Source organism: Acomys minous (genome assembly GCF_964271855.1).
Source record: "Acomys minous genome assembly, chromosome: 15".
Lineage (NCBI taxonomy): Eukaryota > Metazoa > Chordata > Mammalia > Rodentia > Muridae > Acomys > Acomys minous.
In genome coordinates this window covers 31,420,285-31,440,594 of record NC_140497.1, presented here as the reverse complement: position 1 = coordinate 31,440,594, position 20,310 = coordinate 31,420,285, and the positions used below count along the sequence as shown (strand labels likewise).

At 36.4% G+C, this 20,310-nt stretch overlaps 1 long non-coding RNA gene across 1 annotated transcript in view; it reads right to left on the bottom strand.

Moving 5' to 3' along the window:
- Nucleotides 1-7,128: 7,128 nt before the first annotated feature.
- Nucleotides 7,129-20,310, bottom strand: part of LOC311584742 — a 609,662-nt gene continuing 596,480 nt past the window's right edge. Inside the window, exon 6 of the long non-coding RNA XR_014774990.1 lies at nt 7,129-7,169. This is a non-coding gene — a long non-coding RNA (uncharacterized lncRNA). The remainder of the gene's footprint in view (nt 7,170-20,310) is intronic.

The following is a 20,310-nucleotide window of genomic DNA, read 5'->3' as shown; positions in this document are numbered from 1 at the left end:
CGATTCACTACTTTACATCTCTGTTGCTGTCTTTGTTCAACCTTTAAAATATAAAGAAGGTTTCAACAATTCTGCTGATGTTCTCATTGAATTTTCATTCAAGGGAAACTTTGGAGAGCCTCACACCGTCATGTTCTCCAATGTCACTTCCACAATGAGGCTTTGTTTAAATTCATTTCTCTCAGTACAAAAAAAAAATCATTCAGCTTTGAAAATGATCTCAAGTCTGTGGCAATAGCTCATGAGTATAATGTTTCCTTTGTAATCAGCATGGCCTTAGATGGAGCTCTAAACCAATGTAAAATAAAAAGGCTGTCATGATAGCAGGACTTGTTACCCCAGAGCAGGCAGATCCCTAGGGTTTTCTGGGTCAGCCAGTCTAGCCTACCTGGTGACTTCCAACCCAGTGACAGACCATTCTCAAAACAAAACAACAACAAAAATGTTGGGTGACTACTGAAGAATGAAACCTCAGAATGTCCTCTGGCAATGTCTACATGCACAAGCACACACATGTGCACATATTCAGGTACTCACACTAATGTGCACAGATAAACACTTGAATACACACACACACACAAGATCTCTAATCTCTTGTGTCTATTAGTTGAGATCTCTGAGCAGGTAGCCAGCCAATAAATGAGATCTTTTGTTGACATAACTTTATACCTGCAAGAGAGGAAGTTACTTTAACATACAAGCTTAGAAAGATGTTCTTTAATAACCAAGATAATTTTTTTCATTAAAAATGGTTGTTTTTAAGGTTGGGAGGGTGGAGGTGGAAGGAGTTAGGGTGAAATGTGAGGAGTGAATATGATCAAAATATATTATATACAAATCTGAAATTCTCATAATTAGTAAAATGTCTTAATTTTTTAAATATTCCAGCTTTTTTTTTGCTTTATATATGTTCCTTTCACCAGAGCTTCTATATCTTGTAATTCATGAATTTTATATAGCAAAGCAGCAAGGAAAAACATAAGTATTTTGTAATTTCTGTCACCTATGGACTTTCATATTACTTGTACAACAGTAAAGTGTAAAAGAAGGTTGAATAAACATCATGTGATTGAAAATGTTTGCTTCTAAATTTGTCTAATGGAGATAGTACTTAGAAGTTTAGGATATTGCTTTAAGCCTACCCAAACAGACTCCCATTTGAGAATCATATCATAAGTTATATTTGAAAAGGAGGGTGTGCCCAAATATGAAGCAGTGTTAGACTACAGATCTCCTTACTTGTTATAATCCAGAATAAGAGGACACAAAGCATGAACTATTTCTATTATAATTTTCTGAATTATACAATATAAAAACCCTCAGATGAGAATTAAAATCCCAATTACAGGAATTATAGAGTTTGGTGTTTTATCCTTTCTAAATTTTGTGCTCTGTACTGAGTTCTGGGGTGCAAACCTATAGAACGGACTCAGCCATGTAGCAAGACTAGTTCACAGGAAGGGTCAGACCCTTCAGGAGTGAGGTATTTCTTTGACACAAAGTTGAAATCATGGATACTTGATCAGTAGATTTCGGAGGGAAGCTAGTAGCTTTTTGCTAGTGACTAGAAAGTTATTGTTTTGAAGATTTATATAACATTCAGCCTATGTGTAGGACCAAGTGGAAGATGTTGCATTATTAATAGAACTCAATTACATAAAGTAATGTTAATGTATTGAGAAGTAGTCAATAAAACAAATGATTCTTCATGGGGCAGCAAATATTTAAACATTTAAGGAGACAAAGATAAAATTGTAAAAGCGGAGATTTCTAAAACAGATTACTATGTAGACCAGATGTGTAGATAGGCTCATTCCATTATGCTATAACTGACTATATCTGATTTAAGTGACTTGCCAAGTACTCCCCACTCCTACTGCGGTCCACTCAGAATGTAAACAATGAGTATTCAGTTACCCCCATATTGTTTTACCAGGATAACAGAAAAAAACATAAGGGGGGAATATTTGTCTGACTTATGATTTCAGACAGTTCCAGATTATCACGGCAGTGAGTTCATGGCATATGTTACTGAAGCCTCTCACATCACAGCAGCCCAGGGAAGGAGAGCACAGCTGGATGCATTAACTAGCTATAAACAGCTAAGGCCCATTCATAGAGGCATCCATCCTCCATCGCCAGTTCATCGAGACTCCATGAGTTCCAAGATCCTGGCATCAGACTAAAACCGGTACTGGCAACAGGAGCTTGTGGTGGTTGTCCAGATCCAAATCATACTAATGAGCCACAAAGGCCCACAAATAATTATAAGAATACAGCCAACCACATGGTAATTCTTCCAAGCTTTCCAGTAGAAAAGAAGACAGACTAACCCTCTTCTGTGTTTCTCACAGATGTTACCATTTGAGCATTTCTGTAAACATAAGATAACTTAGGAAAAAACCAAGTATGTTTCCTACAAATTCTTTGGTTAGAAAATGTGTATTCTGCGGCTGAGTGATTAGGATGATGGGTGGAACCCCTCAGCCTGCTTCCCTCCTTCTTCTCAGAAAGGGGGTACCAACCCACCTTGGCATCTCAAGTCACAGCAGGACTAAACAGTATCCTCTCCCACTGAGGCCAGACCAGGCAGCACAGCTAGGGAAACGGGATGCAAAGGCAGGCAACAGAGTCAGAGGTAGGGGCCACTCCCGTTTTTGGGAGAGGCATATGATGACCAAGTTGCATATCTGCTACATATGTGGAGCAGCAGGTCTAGGTACTAGAGGTTGATTTTTAAGGCAGTTGTGGGTGACTGGACTGGAGGTTTTAGGGACCAAACTGGGGTCCCCTGTAAATGCAGTGAATTCTCTTCTTCACTGAGCAATCTTTCCAGGTTTTCATTATTTTTCCCTTTTATTGCAGCATATATGTTAGTAGTTACTATAAGGTCTGAAAAATTATGAGGTGTAGCAGCTTTATTGCTGGATTTGTGTAATAAATGCTTTGACTGTTTACAGTGCCTGGAAGTTTGTGTTTGTATTACCTAGGCAAGAGAAAGCAAGACAAAGTGACACTTTGCATATGGTTTGTGATTCTGATGCGTGCTGTAGACCCGACAGTTAAATCCAAGACTACATCCCAATGCCATTTGAGAGGAAATGCTTTTCACAACCACAGTTTTGGCAGGACATCTATCTGTTCTGTGGATAAGGAGTAAAACAAATGTTTATTGTTAGCTCTGTCTGGCTGGGAAAATTATCATAGAGAGAAATACTCACTTTCTATAAACATTTTATCCATGGATTTAAAAAAAAAATAAACCATCTTACACTATTTCCAGAAATGATATGATGAGCAGGAGGAGCATTGACCGGAGACAACAGTGGAAAACCCAGATGGAAAACCATAAAGAAAACTCAAACCCAAGCTGAACCCATCATACAATAACCCGCCCACTAGTGTCTGAGATTCCCCAGCGCTGACCCCATGGCTCTATTTCCCCCACGGATTCTGATTGAGAACACTCTTCAAAACAGCAAACATTTCTAAATTAGAATTTTGGTAAATTGTAAAAATGTAGGAAATGATTGGGCATCACAACTGTGACATTCACAATACCACAAAGATATTAAAAACCTGAGGTGTGCTATGTTTGTTCAACTTCTATTTCTATTTTAGACTATATCTGCTTATTCAGTTACTTATCCATTTTTGTGGTTAAAAAGATTGTTTGAGCAAAATCTCCGTGACTATTTTATAAGAATCATGAGAAGATACTAATAGAAAATTTGTTCATTAGGGGTAGAGTTATTTTGATTATTTGTATTTTTTTTAATGTGGCCTTTTTTCATTCATTTCTTTTTATAACCACACAATTTTGTAATACTAACTTTGCAGATTCTGTGAATAAGAGCTGTGCCCTGAACCTCATAGTATTGTGATGTCCAATAATTTCAATATTTTGTTTATTTACAAGCATAACTTATAATCCTATATTACAGAAAAATCATAAGTTGTGAGAACATAAGGAAAAATATATTTATAACAGTAAATAGCAAATAAACTAAATGTTTTAGCCAGATGGTAAAGCTGTATACAAATTGCCCCTCTGCCAGGCATTCCAGACTATTTTAACATACACAAAGACACTATGTAGTAAACCTAGACTCCAACTTTAGAAAGATTAATTAAACTTTGTTATTGTTTTTAACAAAGTTACAAGCCATTCCTTACAGAATTATTACTATTTGCTAGTATTTTGGGTTTAGCGTAGACTGAACAGAATATCATACTTAGGATAAGATATCTGCTTTAACATTAAAGATTTATCATTTGCTTTTGTTTCTGCAAACTTGTTCTATTTCCTTTGTGAAGGGTAAGTCAGCTTCCCTTGGAGAAAGCTTGTTCTCAGCTTGACTAAGATGACTAAATGTTTTTTGGGGTTTCTTTTTATGTTTTTTAAAAAGATTTATTTATTTATTTATTATTTTTACTGTATTCTGCTATTATATCTCATTATAGATCTCTGTACTATTATATCTCATTATAGATGGTTGTGAGCCACCATGTGGTTGCTGGGAATTGAACTCAGGACCTTTGGAAGAGCAGGCAGTGTTCTTAACCTCTGAGCCATCTCTCCAGCTCTGACTAAATGTTTTTAATTACCTGGTTGTACCAGAAAAATAAAGGAATATTCTTCTGATTTAATATATGACAATTTCGAGTTGTTTATCAGTGTTGAACTTTATAAATTGATAGGTTCCCAGGTGGTCATCCCTAAACACATGTACAAACAAGAAACACTAAATAGACTCAGCATGCATATGTATTTATGTATGTATATATGTATGTATGTATGTATGTATGTATGTATATATGTTATAGAATTTTAGGTAGAATTGTTAAGCACAGTCTATATGCATGAAATATTCAAAAAATAAAACAAGTAGAATTCAACTATTATCACTATTGAAGAAACTTATATGGAGAAGTAAGAAATGGAAATATCTGAATACTTCTACATAAATGAAGTGTTTCTTATTTAACCAAGTTGAAGCCATATGTGTTTGTCTTGATTTATCTCTGTTGAATTTTAATGTGGAGCATGCTAAAGCTTTATTTACTTTGGATGTAATTTGAAAAAAATCTCATATCCATGTGACAATAAAAAATAAATCCAAAAGCCTGTCACATATGGATCCCAGGCAAAAATCTCCTTACCAACCCTAGCTTTGCATTGAGGCTCATTATTGCGCGCTGTCCAAATTGATTTCACTCTCCAGAGTTTCAGAGGATTGTTTTCAATATACTGTTCATTGTTGTTCCTATGCAGATTTGCAACACTTGAAAACTAGCTGCATGATTTACTGTTGTTCGTCTGGAATCCGTTTAAGAGAGCAGTCCTGCCATGTATCTTAATAGGGACATGCTTACAAAAAATGTAGCCTGCATTGTACAGCAGAGATGCCTTAAATTGCTTCAATCCTGAATGTGGAAGCACATAGGAATTTGTTTGCGTATCAATGCATGCCTTTTATAATGTAAAGAAAATTTTAATGGCAAGACACGTTTTGTACAAAGCATCTGGCTTCTCCTTAGATGAAGCTTCCTTCTTGATTTACTAAGAAAAATAGCACAATAAAAAAGTGAAGCATCAATTTAGTGGGATAAAAAGATAACTGGATTATATCCAAAGTACTGCATGTGAGTTTGTTGACCATTAGATTTCTTCCAAAAATGTGTGTGAATATTTTTATATGACTTCTACTCAGATAAGGCAACACGCAGCTTCAATATAATCAAACAAGAAATAAGTAAAATGAGATGTTAAAATAATAATTAAAAATAAGTAGCGATTTTCTCTTAGGCTAAAGAGATTTCCTCATGGATTTGTAATGATGAATTGAAATCTTACTAAATATTTCTGAGCATCTCTTATTATCCTTTGTTAGACTAACATACACTCTTTTGAATGATTTTATTGTGGTAACTGTGGAGCAATAGAAATGTGTGTCAAATGATTGAGTCCAGAGTCCTACACAATGATTATGTGAAATCTCATATCAGAAAGAGCCTGTCATTTAATAAAATGGTAATTTGCTATTTCTGACAAGTTTTGTTTTGACATCATGCAACAACTATGGAAAATAAATACAATTTTATGGCATTAAGACATTATTTGTGCAGAGAAAGACAAGTGTGGCTGAAGCATGGGTGAGTGCTAGAGATTTTCAAAAGAAAGAATAGAAAAGCCCATGAGAAGTGGTCATATTTATGATCTTATTGAATGAATCTGAACTTCCATACCAAATATAATTCCTCAGAGAATAATCAACAATAACATAGACTCCTCAAATAGATGTGTGTGAAATTAGTAAGACAAGCAACCATCTTTTCTTGTTTCTTGGCATATACGATATGATCCATTTACTGTTTTTGTTGGTTTCACTAAGAGCTTGTTTTAGCCATTAACGAAATGAGAGACAGTTAAACAGAAGATTGTTTTCTAGCATTTAAATATGGATTTAAGGGCTGAGAAAATGTTTCATTGACTAATACATAGCTGCTGCCCAAGTGTGATGACCTAACATAAAATTCCAAGAACTTATTTAAGCACAGATACAGTAATTTCCATCCCTTTACCCCAGTGTCTGTCTCCATGGCAAAATGAAAGGCAGAGACAGAATAACCCCCAAAAGCAGAGACAGATGTAAACCTGAAATCCTACAACCTAGCTCTCCAGGTGTGAGCAGCACACAACAAAAGAACCTGTCTCAAGAAAGGTGCAAGACAAGACTAATACCACCTAAGGACACCCCTTGACTTCCATAGATTTGCTTTAGCATACACACACTCGCAATCACACACATGAGCACACATACACTAACAGAACAATGATAGTAAAAATGATTTACAACAACATTGAAAAGTAAATGTATTAATAAAAAAGAGCCTGTTTGGGGAGCTGGAAAATGGCTCCGAGGTTAAGATCACTGGCTGTTGTTCTAGATGACCAGGATTCAGTTCCCAGCACCCACACATGAGTTCACCACCATGTATGTCTCCACCCCTTGAGGATTTGATGTCCTCATCAGGCCTCTGTCAGCACTGCAGACACAATATCCATGTATGTAAAAATAATAAATAAATATTTATTAAAACTTACTTTTTTGGATTCTACTATTGAGGGCAGAATGAAGAACACAGGCAATTTCAGTCTGTAGAATCTAAACACAAAAATGGTAGAAAGTAATACAAAGAAAGATTTTAGGAAATGGAAAATGACCAAAGGCAAACAACAATAAAAATTATTCATTAATATGAAACAACTACAAGTGACATTAAAAGCCCAGTCTTTTATCTGTGGCTTGTGGGTGTTCCCATACTTTCCATTGTAAGGAGAGCAAGTGCATGGCTTTAATCATATAAGACACTTGGAAGAAGTCGTGGCTAATAGAAATGCCATTTAAGAAATCATAAAGGAAGTTCTTCTGAACAAAAGAAAACAAGTTAACACAAAATGACTAGGGAATGGTAAAAGAATATATATGTATACACACACACACACACACACACACACACACACACACACACACACACACACATATATATATATATATATATATATATATATATATATATATATATATATATATATATAAAGACAAGTGTGAAATACTTCCCCAGAATTCAGGGCAAATATCGAAATTATGGAAACAAATGACAGAAAAATCACTAAGACAGACAGCTTATTTAAAAACATCAATACACTAAATATGATCCAAATTGATTTATCAAGAGGAGAAAAACATTTCTGTGAATAAGATTAAAAAGAAATACTCATTAGAGATCTGACAAGCATTTAAATGTTAATAATTTATAAAAAGCATCTTCTTCCAATTTATTTTTAACTTCAATTGATAGGAGAATTTCATGGTACTGAAGAATAAATAGAAAAGGCTGAACACACCTATGTGAAGGTATAAAATTGATTCATCCAGCTAATAATTATTCCAGGTACGAATTTCAAGTACAGATTGCTTCTTTTAGTAATTTCCTTTAACATTTATGGAAAAAGTAACACTAACTTACTATATAAACTATTACAGAAAACATAAAAGTACAGATCTTTCCACTCATTCTATAAGGAGGAGGAATCAGAACAGCAGAAGCAAACAGACACATTTTAAAATGTAGCAGTAAAATTCTTCACAACACCAAAATAAAAGATCATTACTAAAATGTAATCAAACAGATCTATCAAAATGTATAGGGATTAATATTATGAGCAAGTAAACATTAGAAAAGAATACAGACATTTTTAGGCTAGGAGAACTCATTAAATTTCATGTACAAATTACATATAGAAATCATGAAAGCTAATGGTAGAAATCAGACGTCTGCACTTGCAGTAAGGGGTACATTCCTATCCCCTCAGCATCCCAGGATTGTTCTCTTCAATGCAACTAGAGAAGAAACCGAGCTAAATCTATGTTCTAAAATGCACCAAGGGGAAAATTCAAATCTTTATTTAGAGTGGGTGCTTCGAAGATCTTAAAGACACTAGAAAAACTATTGATACTCATAAATGAAATTAGCAAGATTATAAATGAATATATAAAACATCAAAACAGAAATTTAACTAGTTTTTTAACTATCTAATTGGATTAGAGGTAATTTGGAAATGAAATTAAAATGATATCCCTAATTGTACCATTTGCTCAGATTTGTTCTTCAATGCTCAGCTTTCTTAAATTTTAATAGTTTTGATTCTTTGACTCCCTGTTCAACTTTGAATAAGCTATCTTTTATTGCTCATTCCCTTTTTATTATATTTGTTTTAATGTTCTAATATGATTACATAATTTACCCCTTTCATTTTCTTCTTGCAAACCCTACCAAATATCCTTCCTTGCTCTCTTTCAAATTCATGGTCTGCTTTTTTTTTATTAGGTATCATCACTTTATGGTATTGTATGTGTATTTGTATGTATGTGTATCTATGCATATGTATATAAATTTATAGACACAACTTGTTCAGTTTGTATAATGCTGCTTATCAATATGTTTTCAGAGCTGCAGACCATTTGGTATGTGGTAATCAGCTGTGATCTTCCCCTGCAGAAGACTATTTCTCCCACCCTTATCATTGCTTAGTTACCCATGTAGCTTTGTGTAGAGTTGGGGTCCCATGGTCTTTTCCTGTCTACCTTAGCACACCTATTTTTCAGCTCATGTTTTGGCAGTCTCATTGTGGGACATTATGGATGTAGCTTCTGACACTCCTAGGAGACACTCACCCAGATCTTCTGGCTCTTACATTCTGTGCCCTCTCTACAACAATGATCCCCAAGCCTTAGGTGTGGGAGCTGCTTCATAGATGTAACCATTGAAACTGGGCTCCCCAATTCCGCATTTTTTTTGGTTGTGGTTTCTTCTAATGTCTCTGTTGTAAAGAGAAGTTTCCTTAATATGGGGGTGAAGCCTTCACTTCTCTGTGGGTATAACAACAAATATTTGGAATGTAGTTGAGGATTATGCTGCCTTAGTAAAAGGGTGACTGGAGGTTAGCCTGCAAGAACGGTGACTTGACTCTCCCTGGTTAGTAGGCTAGGTACCTACTAGTACCAGGCATGATTTCCTTTTTAAATCTTATTAGAAATCTAAATCTAATTAGAAAGCTGTTAGTTCACATCACTACTGAGGTACTTAGAGTTATTGCATCATGCTGCTCAGTGTAGGTCATGGGCATAGTGTTGGATAGGATTGTTGGTCACATCGCTCCTTTGTAAACCTGCTTAGTGCCTTCTTATTACCATGAGAGCTAGTTCTCAGGAAGAAGGATTTCAGGTCAGTTGTAGCTCGGGGGGTTTCTGTATTCACACTGAATTCTTAAATGGGGCATGGAAATTCCTATGGGCTAGAAAGAATACTATACTTATACTGTCAGTAAAAAAAACATATGATAACCAAAGAGGTACCTACCTTTCGTGGAAGAGTGGAAGAAATAAGCAGAAACACACACACAAGAAAACACATTTAAATTAGTTAGGAAAAACTCCTCAGGTATTCACTTGCTTAAAAAAGGAGGTATATTCCTGAAAACAGAGAGAAAAAATAAAAGCTCAGTAATCTTACAGGGTTTTTTTGTTTGTTTGTGTGTGTGTGTGTGTGTGTGTGTGTGTGTATGTGTGTGTGTGTGAAGCCCTAACTGCCCTGGAACTCACTGTAGACCAGGCTGGCCTCAAACTCAGAGATCCATTTACCTCTGCCTCCTCCCAATGGCTGGGGTTAAAAGCATGGACCACCACCTCCCAGCTTTCAGTAATCTTTTAATTAGGCTTTCTCTTCTAAGGGTTAACTGTAAGGAAATACTACATTGTGTGGCTCACAGTTCTGGAACTAGAAATCTGAGCTGTTTGTCTGCTTTCTGAGAGCTGCCTTCCTTCTCCATTCTCGTACGACATGCCGCTGCCTGCTGACATCCCTAGTGTCTTTCTCTTTTCCAGGAGACACCACTTGTGTTTGATTGGGACCCTAATCTTATGACAGTAGCCTTTAATGATCCTTTTAGAGTCTCTATATCCAAATTATGTTAGGCCATTTACACATAGATTTGTTCAGGAAGATATTAGTGTTCATAATCTACAAAATATATATATTTGTATATTTGTGGGAACAGCAAAAAATCATATTTAGCTAGAATATCAATCAGAGCAAAATTCTGAAAACTAAGTTGGATGTTATGTTTAGAATTTATCTGTGGGGTACAATAAGCAGGACAGCTTTTGCATTTGTACGAGGCCATGGACAACTTTGCTAAAGCTATTTCTTCATAAGATAATTACGTCATAGAAGACAACAGTCCAAGTTATGAGGTGAAATGAGAGGTTAAGCGGATATTCTCCGGAGACTGAAGGTGAAGATAGTGAGAGAAATAATAACATTTGCCTCAATGCCACTTATCTGATAGAGACAGCAGGAGTGATGCAAAGACAGATTGTTTCACTTTAGCCCCACAAAAGGAGAGAGAGAGAGAGAGAGAGAGAGAGAGAGAGAGAGAGAGAGAGAGAGAGAGGGAGGGAGGGAGAGGAAAAATAACCAACACAGAGACAAAGAATCAGACTTCAAAGAAGGTTGCTTGAGGGTAGAAAGTCTTCTTTGTAACTGAAAAAATATTCAAGAGGGATGATAATCTGTAAGCCTTTCCTGTCTCCCTCTTTATCTCTCTCTTTCCTTTGCTTAAAAAACACTTTAATAGTTTCTGTAGAAGTTCTGTATACTTTTTCTTCTGGGGTTCAGGTCCCAACCATGTTCACTGCCTCTCTCTGCCAACTCAGCTGTGCCTACTATGAAATCCTAAAAAACAAAGAAAGAAAGAAAGAAAGAAAGAAAGAAAGAAAGAAAGAAAGAAAGAAGAAAGAAAGAAAGAAAGAAAGAAAGACAGACAGAAAGACAGAAAGAAAGAACAGGTAGCTATGATCATTGGGTCTGCATTCCCCCACCATACACTCGATATTAAGCAGTGAGCATGATTTTTTTTTATTTTAAAAAAGGCGAACCCAGAGAAGCTCATATTTCAAAATTTCAGTGATTTATGCGTCAAAAATCATCTACTGGAAAAGATAAAGGGATGACGGTGTGAAAGCAGAAGAAAGAAGTCTATGTATTGACACTCAGGGTAACCCGGTGTCGTGGTGCTGTCATCGCTGTCATGTGATATTTTCTAACAGACAGAAGGAAGGAAGCTTCTGCTATCAAACACATCAAGGAACGACAGTAGAAAGACAGAGACGGGAAGAGGGAGGTGGGGTGAGTGGAAGGATGGGGAGAGGGAGTGGGAAAAGAATGGGGGAAGGGAGGGAGGGAAGAAAGGAGAGAGACAGACACAAAGGAAGACATAAAGAGATATCTGACTGACTGGAGCTCAGGACAGGTAGGAAAGTGCTCCAGGCAAAAGAGAGCATAGTATAAAAAGAGGCGATGAGTAAATCGATGGAGTCACATCAGCACTACCAGTTTGTCATTCTAGGTGAGGAAAATAGAGAAAAGGGATGACAATATCAGGTTTGTACTCTCAGTTTGTATGATCATGTGATCTGGGATCAGTCCCAGAAATCAGAGTGAAACTTTCTCTTGAATCAGGAAGAACAAAACTACACAAGGCAGGGCTGATGGTTTTGATACGGGTACGACAAGTTATCAATGAAGATAGAAGCAGAGACAAAGAACAGAAAACAAGAAACCCCTGATCCAAGTGAGAGAGATATGTGGTCAACTACAGTGTGAAAGGAGTTGGTACAAAATGCTGAGGAACATAAAGACATGTAACATGGAACCAATTCATGTCTTAGCTGGTATGCTTCTGATATTAATCAAATGAGGTTGACGAAGTGTAGGGCCTCTTAACAGGAAGGATTGATTTTAATACAAAAATTTTACCTTTGGGGCTGGAGAGATGACTGAGGGGTAAAGATGTTATTACCAGTGGTTCACTTCCCAACACGCATGGGGCACAGCTCATAACCACCTGCAAAAACAGCTGATGCGACTGGCCTCCGTTGGCACCTACACTCATATGCACATCACACACACACACACACACACACACACACACACACACACACACACACACACACACACACACCAAATACAACAACAGCAAAAAAACTCACCCCATTTTATTCTCTATCAATTCTGCTCACATACATATATTTGCTAGATAAAAAAAAGAAAGAAAGAAAGAAAGAAACAGTGCTACCTTGAACCCATATCACAAAAACTAAAACCTGAAAGTTTCACCTTTTTCAGAGACTGGCAGCATCTAGGTGCCAAGAAATGCATCATATTGCCTATAGTAAACAGGCTCTACTCTAACTCTTTGTGGTCCTGTGAAACGAAGAGCAGGCTCTCATCCTCCAGAGCTTTGCTCTTCGGTTGAACTTGCACTGATTTGCTTGGCCTTTTATTGCTGGAGAGAACAAGGAGAGTGGTGCTCCTGAATTATTACAACAGGAATCTTTGCCCTGGAAATATCCACAGCCACTGACCCGACTGAAAGGTTATATTCTCCCATTCGCTATTTTCTTTTTACAGGGATTATATTTTGTGCATAGCGATAATAAATAAAACATCTCAACACATCGCCCATAGCCACGGAATTCAAAAGCCTTTTAATAGCAAACTCTCCCTCTGGAGCTGTGAGTGTGGAGTTGTTGGTTGAGGTTGCTGCATCCCTAATCTTCATAGATAATACAAGGAAGCACAGCACGCTGGTACTCACTGGTGTTTAGCTATAAAAGCAAAGGAAATATAGCAATGTACAGGCAGCATAACTCAAGTAGGATATCTTTCTCAAGCAGTAAAATTCCATCTCCAACCCATTAAAATGACGAATAATATTGCCTGGTATTTATATAGTGTCTTTCTACAAAGAGCTTAAAATGTTTTACTAACATTTTCTCATTAACTGAGCCTTCATCTCCATGAAATACACAGCGGGAGTTATCATTGCTTTTTTCCCCCTTTGCTTCACCTGTGGTTATTATGATGTTGGACATGGTGAGTCCATAAACTCAAGGTCAATATGAGGGCTGGTGATGACAAAAAATTCTATCTTATTTATCCCCACCCCTTCCTCTATGCCCAGTGATAATATGACAATTCAGGTTTTCTATTCTCTGAGTAGATGTCTTAGGCTGAGTGAGATTTTACATAATACTGATGATAATGTTGGCAAAATTATAGGTATCTAAGTTGTTTTTAATTAAGTGTCTTTACAAACAATTTTCTGTCATCTCCATGACAGGCATGGAGAAAAAGATTATTGTGAAAAGTAAAGAAAAATCTAATTAGTTCTACATTTTTGTGCATTTGAAAAACAATCAGTACTCAGGAGAAAGAAAAGTGGTTAAATGAGTTCTAATTACTTTTAAAAAATCCTTTTCTTACCATGAATGAAGTTATCATGTATCACCTTCCTGTGAAGATAGCAATATTTTTAATAAAACTCATCATTATATTATAAAAAGTAAAATACACAGTAAATTGGCTATTTTAATAATGACCAAAATATTTACATAAAATATACTAAAAAATTATACAACTGAGTTGATCTGGTTATTTTGATAAGTGTGTTACTCTGTTGCCTGAATTTCATTTTTACATGATTCCTCGGTTGCAACAGGTTCAGTTTAAATTCTTCGCCTTTACTATGCTACCTTACTCTAAGTGTATAAACATTGTTATATCCTTTTTTTGGAAGCCTTCTCTTGAGTCCATAAAAATATGTGTCTCTTATCTCACTAGACTTCTTCTGCACCATGTACACCTGTTTTCAGAGTGGTTTTCACCCCATTTCTTCAACTGTTTGTGTGTGTGCCAGCCTTCGATCTATGTGAAGAGAAGAGAACACAGCTTATCTCTGCCAGCCCCAGTGCCCAGCCTATGATGCTCTCTAACTGTGAAGAATGTGTGATATAATCAATCCTTGCTGATTTGCCTTAATCTTGCCAAGCTGCTCCATTTATTTTTCGAAGGAGTCTGCAGCTAGATAAATGAAAAATGAATGAAGTAATGGAGGAAGGCACTGCATTGATCGATACATGTATTATGATAAACCTTAGCGGTTTGGGAGGAGAGTGCTGTAGTTCTGCAGAAACTCAGTCCTCAGCCTCGGAGAATCACTGTGTCACATGAATACTCAGTTTCACCTGGGTCTCAAAGTGAATGTCTTAATCTTTAGCTTCATTTGCAATCAAGAAAGGTATAACTGTGGCTGCATTTTTTTCTGTTCCTAGTGATCATGATGTATGTGTTCATAGCTGCTTGTTGTTCAAAATAATGTTGTTTTGTTGTCATAAAGATCTCCCACTTACCAAGTTACTGGGGCAGGATCTTAAATTGCTTTTTCTTTTTTCCTTTTATCTCATTATAATTTATCCAGAATACATCCTGATTGTTATCCCCTCATTTTTATCTTCCTGTTTCCACCCTACCACTGTCTTTCACCCTATTTCCCTCCTCTAAGTCTAAGACAGAATGGGACCCCCTCCCCCACCATATGATCACAGCCTATCAAGTCTCATCTTGAGGGCCTGCTTCCCCTTTCTCTGTGTACCACCTGGCCTCCCCACTAAGGAGAGATGATTAAATTGGGGGCCCAGAGTTCATGTCAGAGGCAATTCCTGCTCTTCCCACAACTGTGGAAAATGAGTTAGATCTGAACACTGGCTAGATCTAAACAGGTTCAGGGAGTCTAGGTTTACTGCATGCATTGTCCTTGGTTGCTACAGCAGTTTGTGCAGGACTCCGGGTCCAGATCTGCCAGCTTTGATGGTCTCCTTGTGGCGCTCCTGAAAGCTCTGGGTCCTTCCATTCCCCATTTTTCCATACCACTCTCACCCGGAGTCCAGTCTGCCCCTAGACATCAGTAGGATCACATGAACCCTAAGCACTTAAACATCACTGGGCAAGTTTTCCTACTCACATTAGGTAAGTTCCATGTTCTTCTCTCTCTCTCTCTCTCTCTCTCTCTCTCTCTCTCTCTCTCTCTCTCTCTCTCTCTCTCTTTCTCTCTGTGTGTGTGTGTGTGTGTTGTTAACAGAGAGTATGTGTTTATATGTTGTAATAGCTTTATTCCTATAAAGCAATATGCCTATAGTAGACAACTAAGACATTTTGAGAAACATATTTAAACCATATATTCAAGAAGAAAAGATAATCACTAAAATTCACAACTCCTAATTATATATATATCTGCATATGTACATACATACATACATATATATGTAATATTTTATCTCACCTCATAGACTACTAAAATTTTTCATTTCAAAAAATTTAAATGTATCCTACTAAATAACATCGTCATCGATAGTAGAACATTTGATGTTAAATAATGTAATTACTATTGTTAAACCTTGCTATATTAAAGCACAGCAATAAGGACATTTCCCAGGGCTGAAGAGATGGTTCAGAGGTTAAATGTACTGGTTGCTCTTCCATAGGTCCTTAGTTCAATTCGCAGCAACCAAATGGTGGCTCACAACCATCTATGGTGAGATCTGATGCCCTCTTCTGGCAGTCAGACAGACAGAACACTGTATACAAACAAATAAATATATAAATCTTTTTTAAAAAGAACATATTCATGATTATTTATTAATTTAAACACCAGTCCACATTTTAAAAACCCCACATGGACCACATTAAAATATATTAAGAAGTATGTTTGCTAGTGTTTGTATAATGTCCTGTAATAGAGTGTCTTATTCAGCCCAGTAGACATGGATGTAAGTAAGCCTTAAAGACATCATCATCACAGTCTTATTTATTCTGACTGAGATGCACTACACGACTGACTATGGAGTAAATGATCACTAGCAGTTCTGAAGTGTGCACCAATAGAAGAAATAGCATCTGGCTATATCAATATACATACACTGGACCACTAATATGCATGACCTTCCCGTACTGCCTTTGCCCAGTAATGATCCTACTTATGAATTTATTTATATAGAATTTGGAGTTTTTCAAAACGTCTATTTCTTTAAAAGTAGCTAAATCATTTCTCAGCATCCACACTTACAGAGAAAGTGATTTTTTTTCCTCACTTGTTGGATTTGGAAGTATTACAGTTAAAGAGATAATAGCAATATACAAGATGGTATCTTAGAATGTGATCGCAACTGTTCCAAGGAGCTGATTTTTAAAAGTTATTTCTCTTAAATTTGATGTTATAATATAATTATATCATTTCTGGGCTCCCTTTCCTCCCTCTAAATCAGTGCTTCTTGACCTTCCTAATACTGTAACCCTTTAATACAGTCACTCATGTTGTAAGGACCTCCAACGATAACATTATTTTTGTTGTTACCTCATAACTGTAATTTTGCTACTAATATGAATCACAACATAAATATCTGTTTTCTGATGGCCCTAGGCAACTCTTGTAAGATGGTTGTTCGATCCCCAAAGGGGTTGTGACATTTAGGTTAAGGATCCCTGCTCAAAAACCTCCTAGATATCCTCCTTGATTTTTTTCAAATCCATGGCCTCTTTCCTCATTAATTGTTGTTACATACATATATTCCTGAAAACATAAGCACAACCTACTTAGTCTGTAGAATGTATGCATGTTTTCATGGCTATTATCTATATTGAACAACCAATGAGTGTGTTTTTCCCTGGGGAAGATCATTTATCCCTCCATGAGCATTCCTTAGTTGCCGGGTAATTCTTTGTGTAGAGTTGACACTTCCTGGGTTATCCCCTTATGTATGTTAGCATGTCTGTTGTCCTTGTTCAGCTTATGATAGGCTGTTAGGGTCGGGAATCATCCTGGGTGTCGCTTCTGACCTTCCTAGGAGATGCCATCTTACAGCAAAATCACTCTTCCTCTGGTGCTAACAGTCTGTCTTCTCCCTCTTCTGCAAGGTTCCCTGAGCCTTAAGTGTGGTTTAACCAAAGATATCAACACTATGAAGAAGTAAGTCATGTGAAGGAGGACATTTTAGATAAGAAGCACCCAGATACTGAGATATCCTTGATGAAGAAGGTCAGTTGTGAGTGTCAGAATAACTGACAGGGAGACGGCAAGAGAAAAAAAAAAGTGTGGAAATAGAGCACGGCTGCTGAGGACCTGAGAAGTGAGAGACAGGACATTTGAAGACCAGAAATTTTAATGGCTGAGGCAGTGAGTTATATATGCCTTGCTAATACTCCAGCTTAGTCTGCAGGTGTACATATATATAAACTCATTTCATTCAACTAACAAAATGTATTCTATCTGTCAATGGAAATGTGATCCAATTTCCTGCACTTCTCTTTTATTGATGATAGACATTTAGGTTTGAAACTCTCTTACAGACCTAGATTGTTATTCAGACTCAAATTTTCTGTCTTAAAATCAGAAGAATTGTTTTATCTACTATGATTGATATTGTAAATTAGTTTCTATAAGCTAGGGCATTTTTATAAATGTTTCATTTTATTTTTCCTTTTTTTTTTTCAATTTTCATGAGTCCTTGGGAACTTTTTTCAATTTTGATCATATTCACTCCATCTTTTCCCATGTCCAAAACCCCTTCACTACCTATCCAATATCTATGGCCTCTTATTTATATATTTTATTTTACTAATTAGAATTATTGTTTTATTTACTGTGATTGATATAGAAAGTGTGTTTCTATAATTTTGATTTATCTTATCTAGTTTGCCATATTTTTGTTTTGTTTATAATTTCCCCCTCGATCTGCAGACTGCTGGGTGTATCACCTTCCCTCATATCTTATACTGTTTTGTTTTGTTTTTTTCTGATGTAAAATCATCATGCAACTTCCATCGTTTATGCTTTGGAAATGCAATATTTAATGATTACTTTTTAAATTGTTTTCATTAAAGTTATCAATACATTTATTTTAGACTTGTGTTGGCAATTGAACAACAAAACATCTTGTCATTTCTACTCATTTCCTATTGTACAATTATTTTCTACCTACTTTATATTCTTTTTCTCTCGTTTCCTTTATTGCCAAAATGTCTTTTGAGGGAATTTTCAGTTAACCTTTGTGTAAAGTAAACCCAAACTTTTATGCCTGAATTTTTCTTTTTGTTTGTTCTCATTTTTTTTGCAATGTTTCCTGACACTTACAAAAACTAAAAAACAAACCCCCTCCTGTTCCTTTGCAAGCAATTTGCAGTATCATTTTGCCTTTGATGCTTGGCCTCTGTATCTGAGTGGGAATTTGCTTTTAGTGGTATTGCTTTTCAGAGTAATCCTCTATCAGGAGCACTCAACATTTTAACTCTAGAGAATACTCAATCAATCATTTTCAACTATTGCATATTCGCCACTGTCTAAATTCTTTGCTTCTGCAAATATTAATAAAACAAAGGACCTTGAATTCACTCCTTCATTTCTCAAATCTCCCAATATTCCTTGTTTCTTTTTTTTTCAATATATGTATCCCTCAATAGGCTCAAATCTAAAGTCCAGTTATTTAAACCTACTATTATCTCATTCACATTTAAGACATTTAATTATTTTTTAATCTAGAAATTCCACTTATTTCTAAGTGGATATCTAAATGTTTTATCTTCTGGGCCCAGGGGTCCTGCTCAAACTATGGCACCAGCCAAGGACAATATGTGCAGTAAACTTCGAGCCCCTACACAGATCTAGCCAATGGACAGGACATTCTCCACAGTTGAGTGGAGAGTGGGGTCTGACTTTCCCATGAACTCTGGTGCCCCATATTTGACCACGTCCCCTGGATGGGGAGACCTGGTGGCACCCAGAGGAAGGATAGCAAGCTACCAAGAAGAGACTTGATACCCTATGAGCATATACAGGGGGAGGAGGTCCCCCTCAGTCACAGTCATAGGGGAGGGGAGTAAGGGGAAAATGGGAGGGAGGGAGGAATGGGAGGATAAAAGGAATGGGATACAATTGAGATGTAATATGAATAAATTAATAAAATATATTTTAAAAAAGAAAGAAAGAAAATGTTTTATCTGATTATTTCTTTCCCTTCATCCTTTTCGGTCACTTTGTAAATTTATAGTATGACTATCCGGCTTTTCTCAGTTCTCATTTGCAATAATAACTTATCCCCTGGTGATGATTTTATGGGCTCTTTATGTGTTTGCTTGTCCTTTGAAGCAGAATGCTCTAACCCATAGCACTTGTTTCTGCTAAGGTGTATTTCCTAAAGAAGCAGGATGAGATGTATGTTTCTCAGTAGCAACCCCTCTCCTTTCTACCATGTGTCATCATTTTGCAAGCATTGGTACTTTTTGTTTTGCATAGATGATATATATCTGGGGAATAACAGTTCCTACAGTGCTCACTTCGTAGGAGGAATGGCATGCCAGACTTCCTGGCTTGCTGCAAGGAACTCAGTTCAGTGTTCTTTTCAAAGTGATTTGTCATCTCCCACCTTTTCCAGAGGTTGATGGGTCAAAGCTATCACTCACTGGTTCTGATATTTACAAGAATCATTTGAATCCCAGGTCCCTTGCCGTACCCTTTGCGAAGGTGTTTTCCTTTCTTGTTTATTTATTTGTTTGTTAATATTTTGTCTTTTCTAAGTGAAGCAATGCATTTTCCTTCAACAAAATTGGAACTATTTCTTTATTGAAATGAATATAACTTAAATTCTTATTCTGAAATTTAGAGCATGCAATACCTTTTAGTAGTTACAAAAAAAAGACCAGACTGATGTTATTAAAAAAACAACCAAACAAACAAACAAACAGAAAAGAAGGCAAAACAAACAACTTCCCACTTGAAAAAAGTAAATTTTCTTATAAAAATAATAGTGCAATCATTTGCTAAACATCACTTACAGAAGAAAAGTCTGAGCA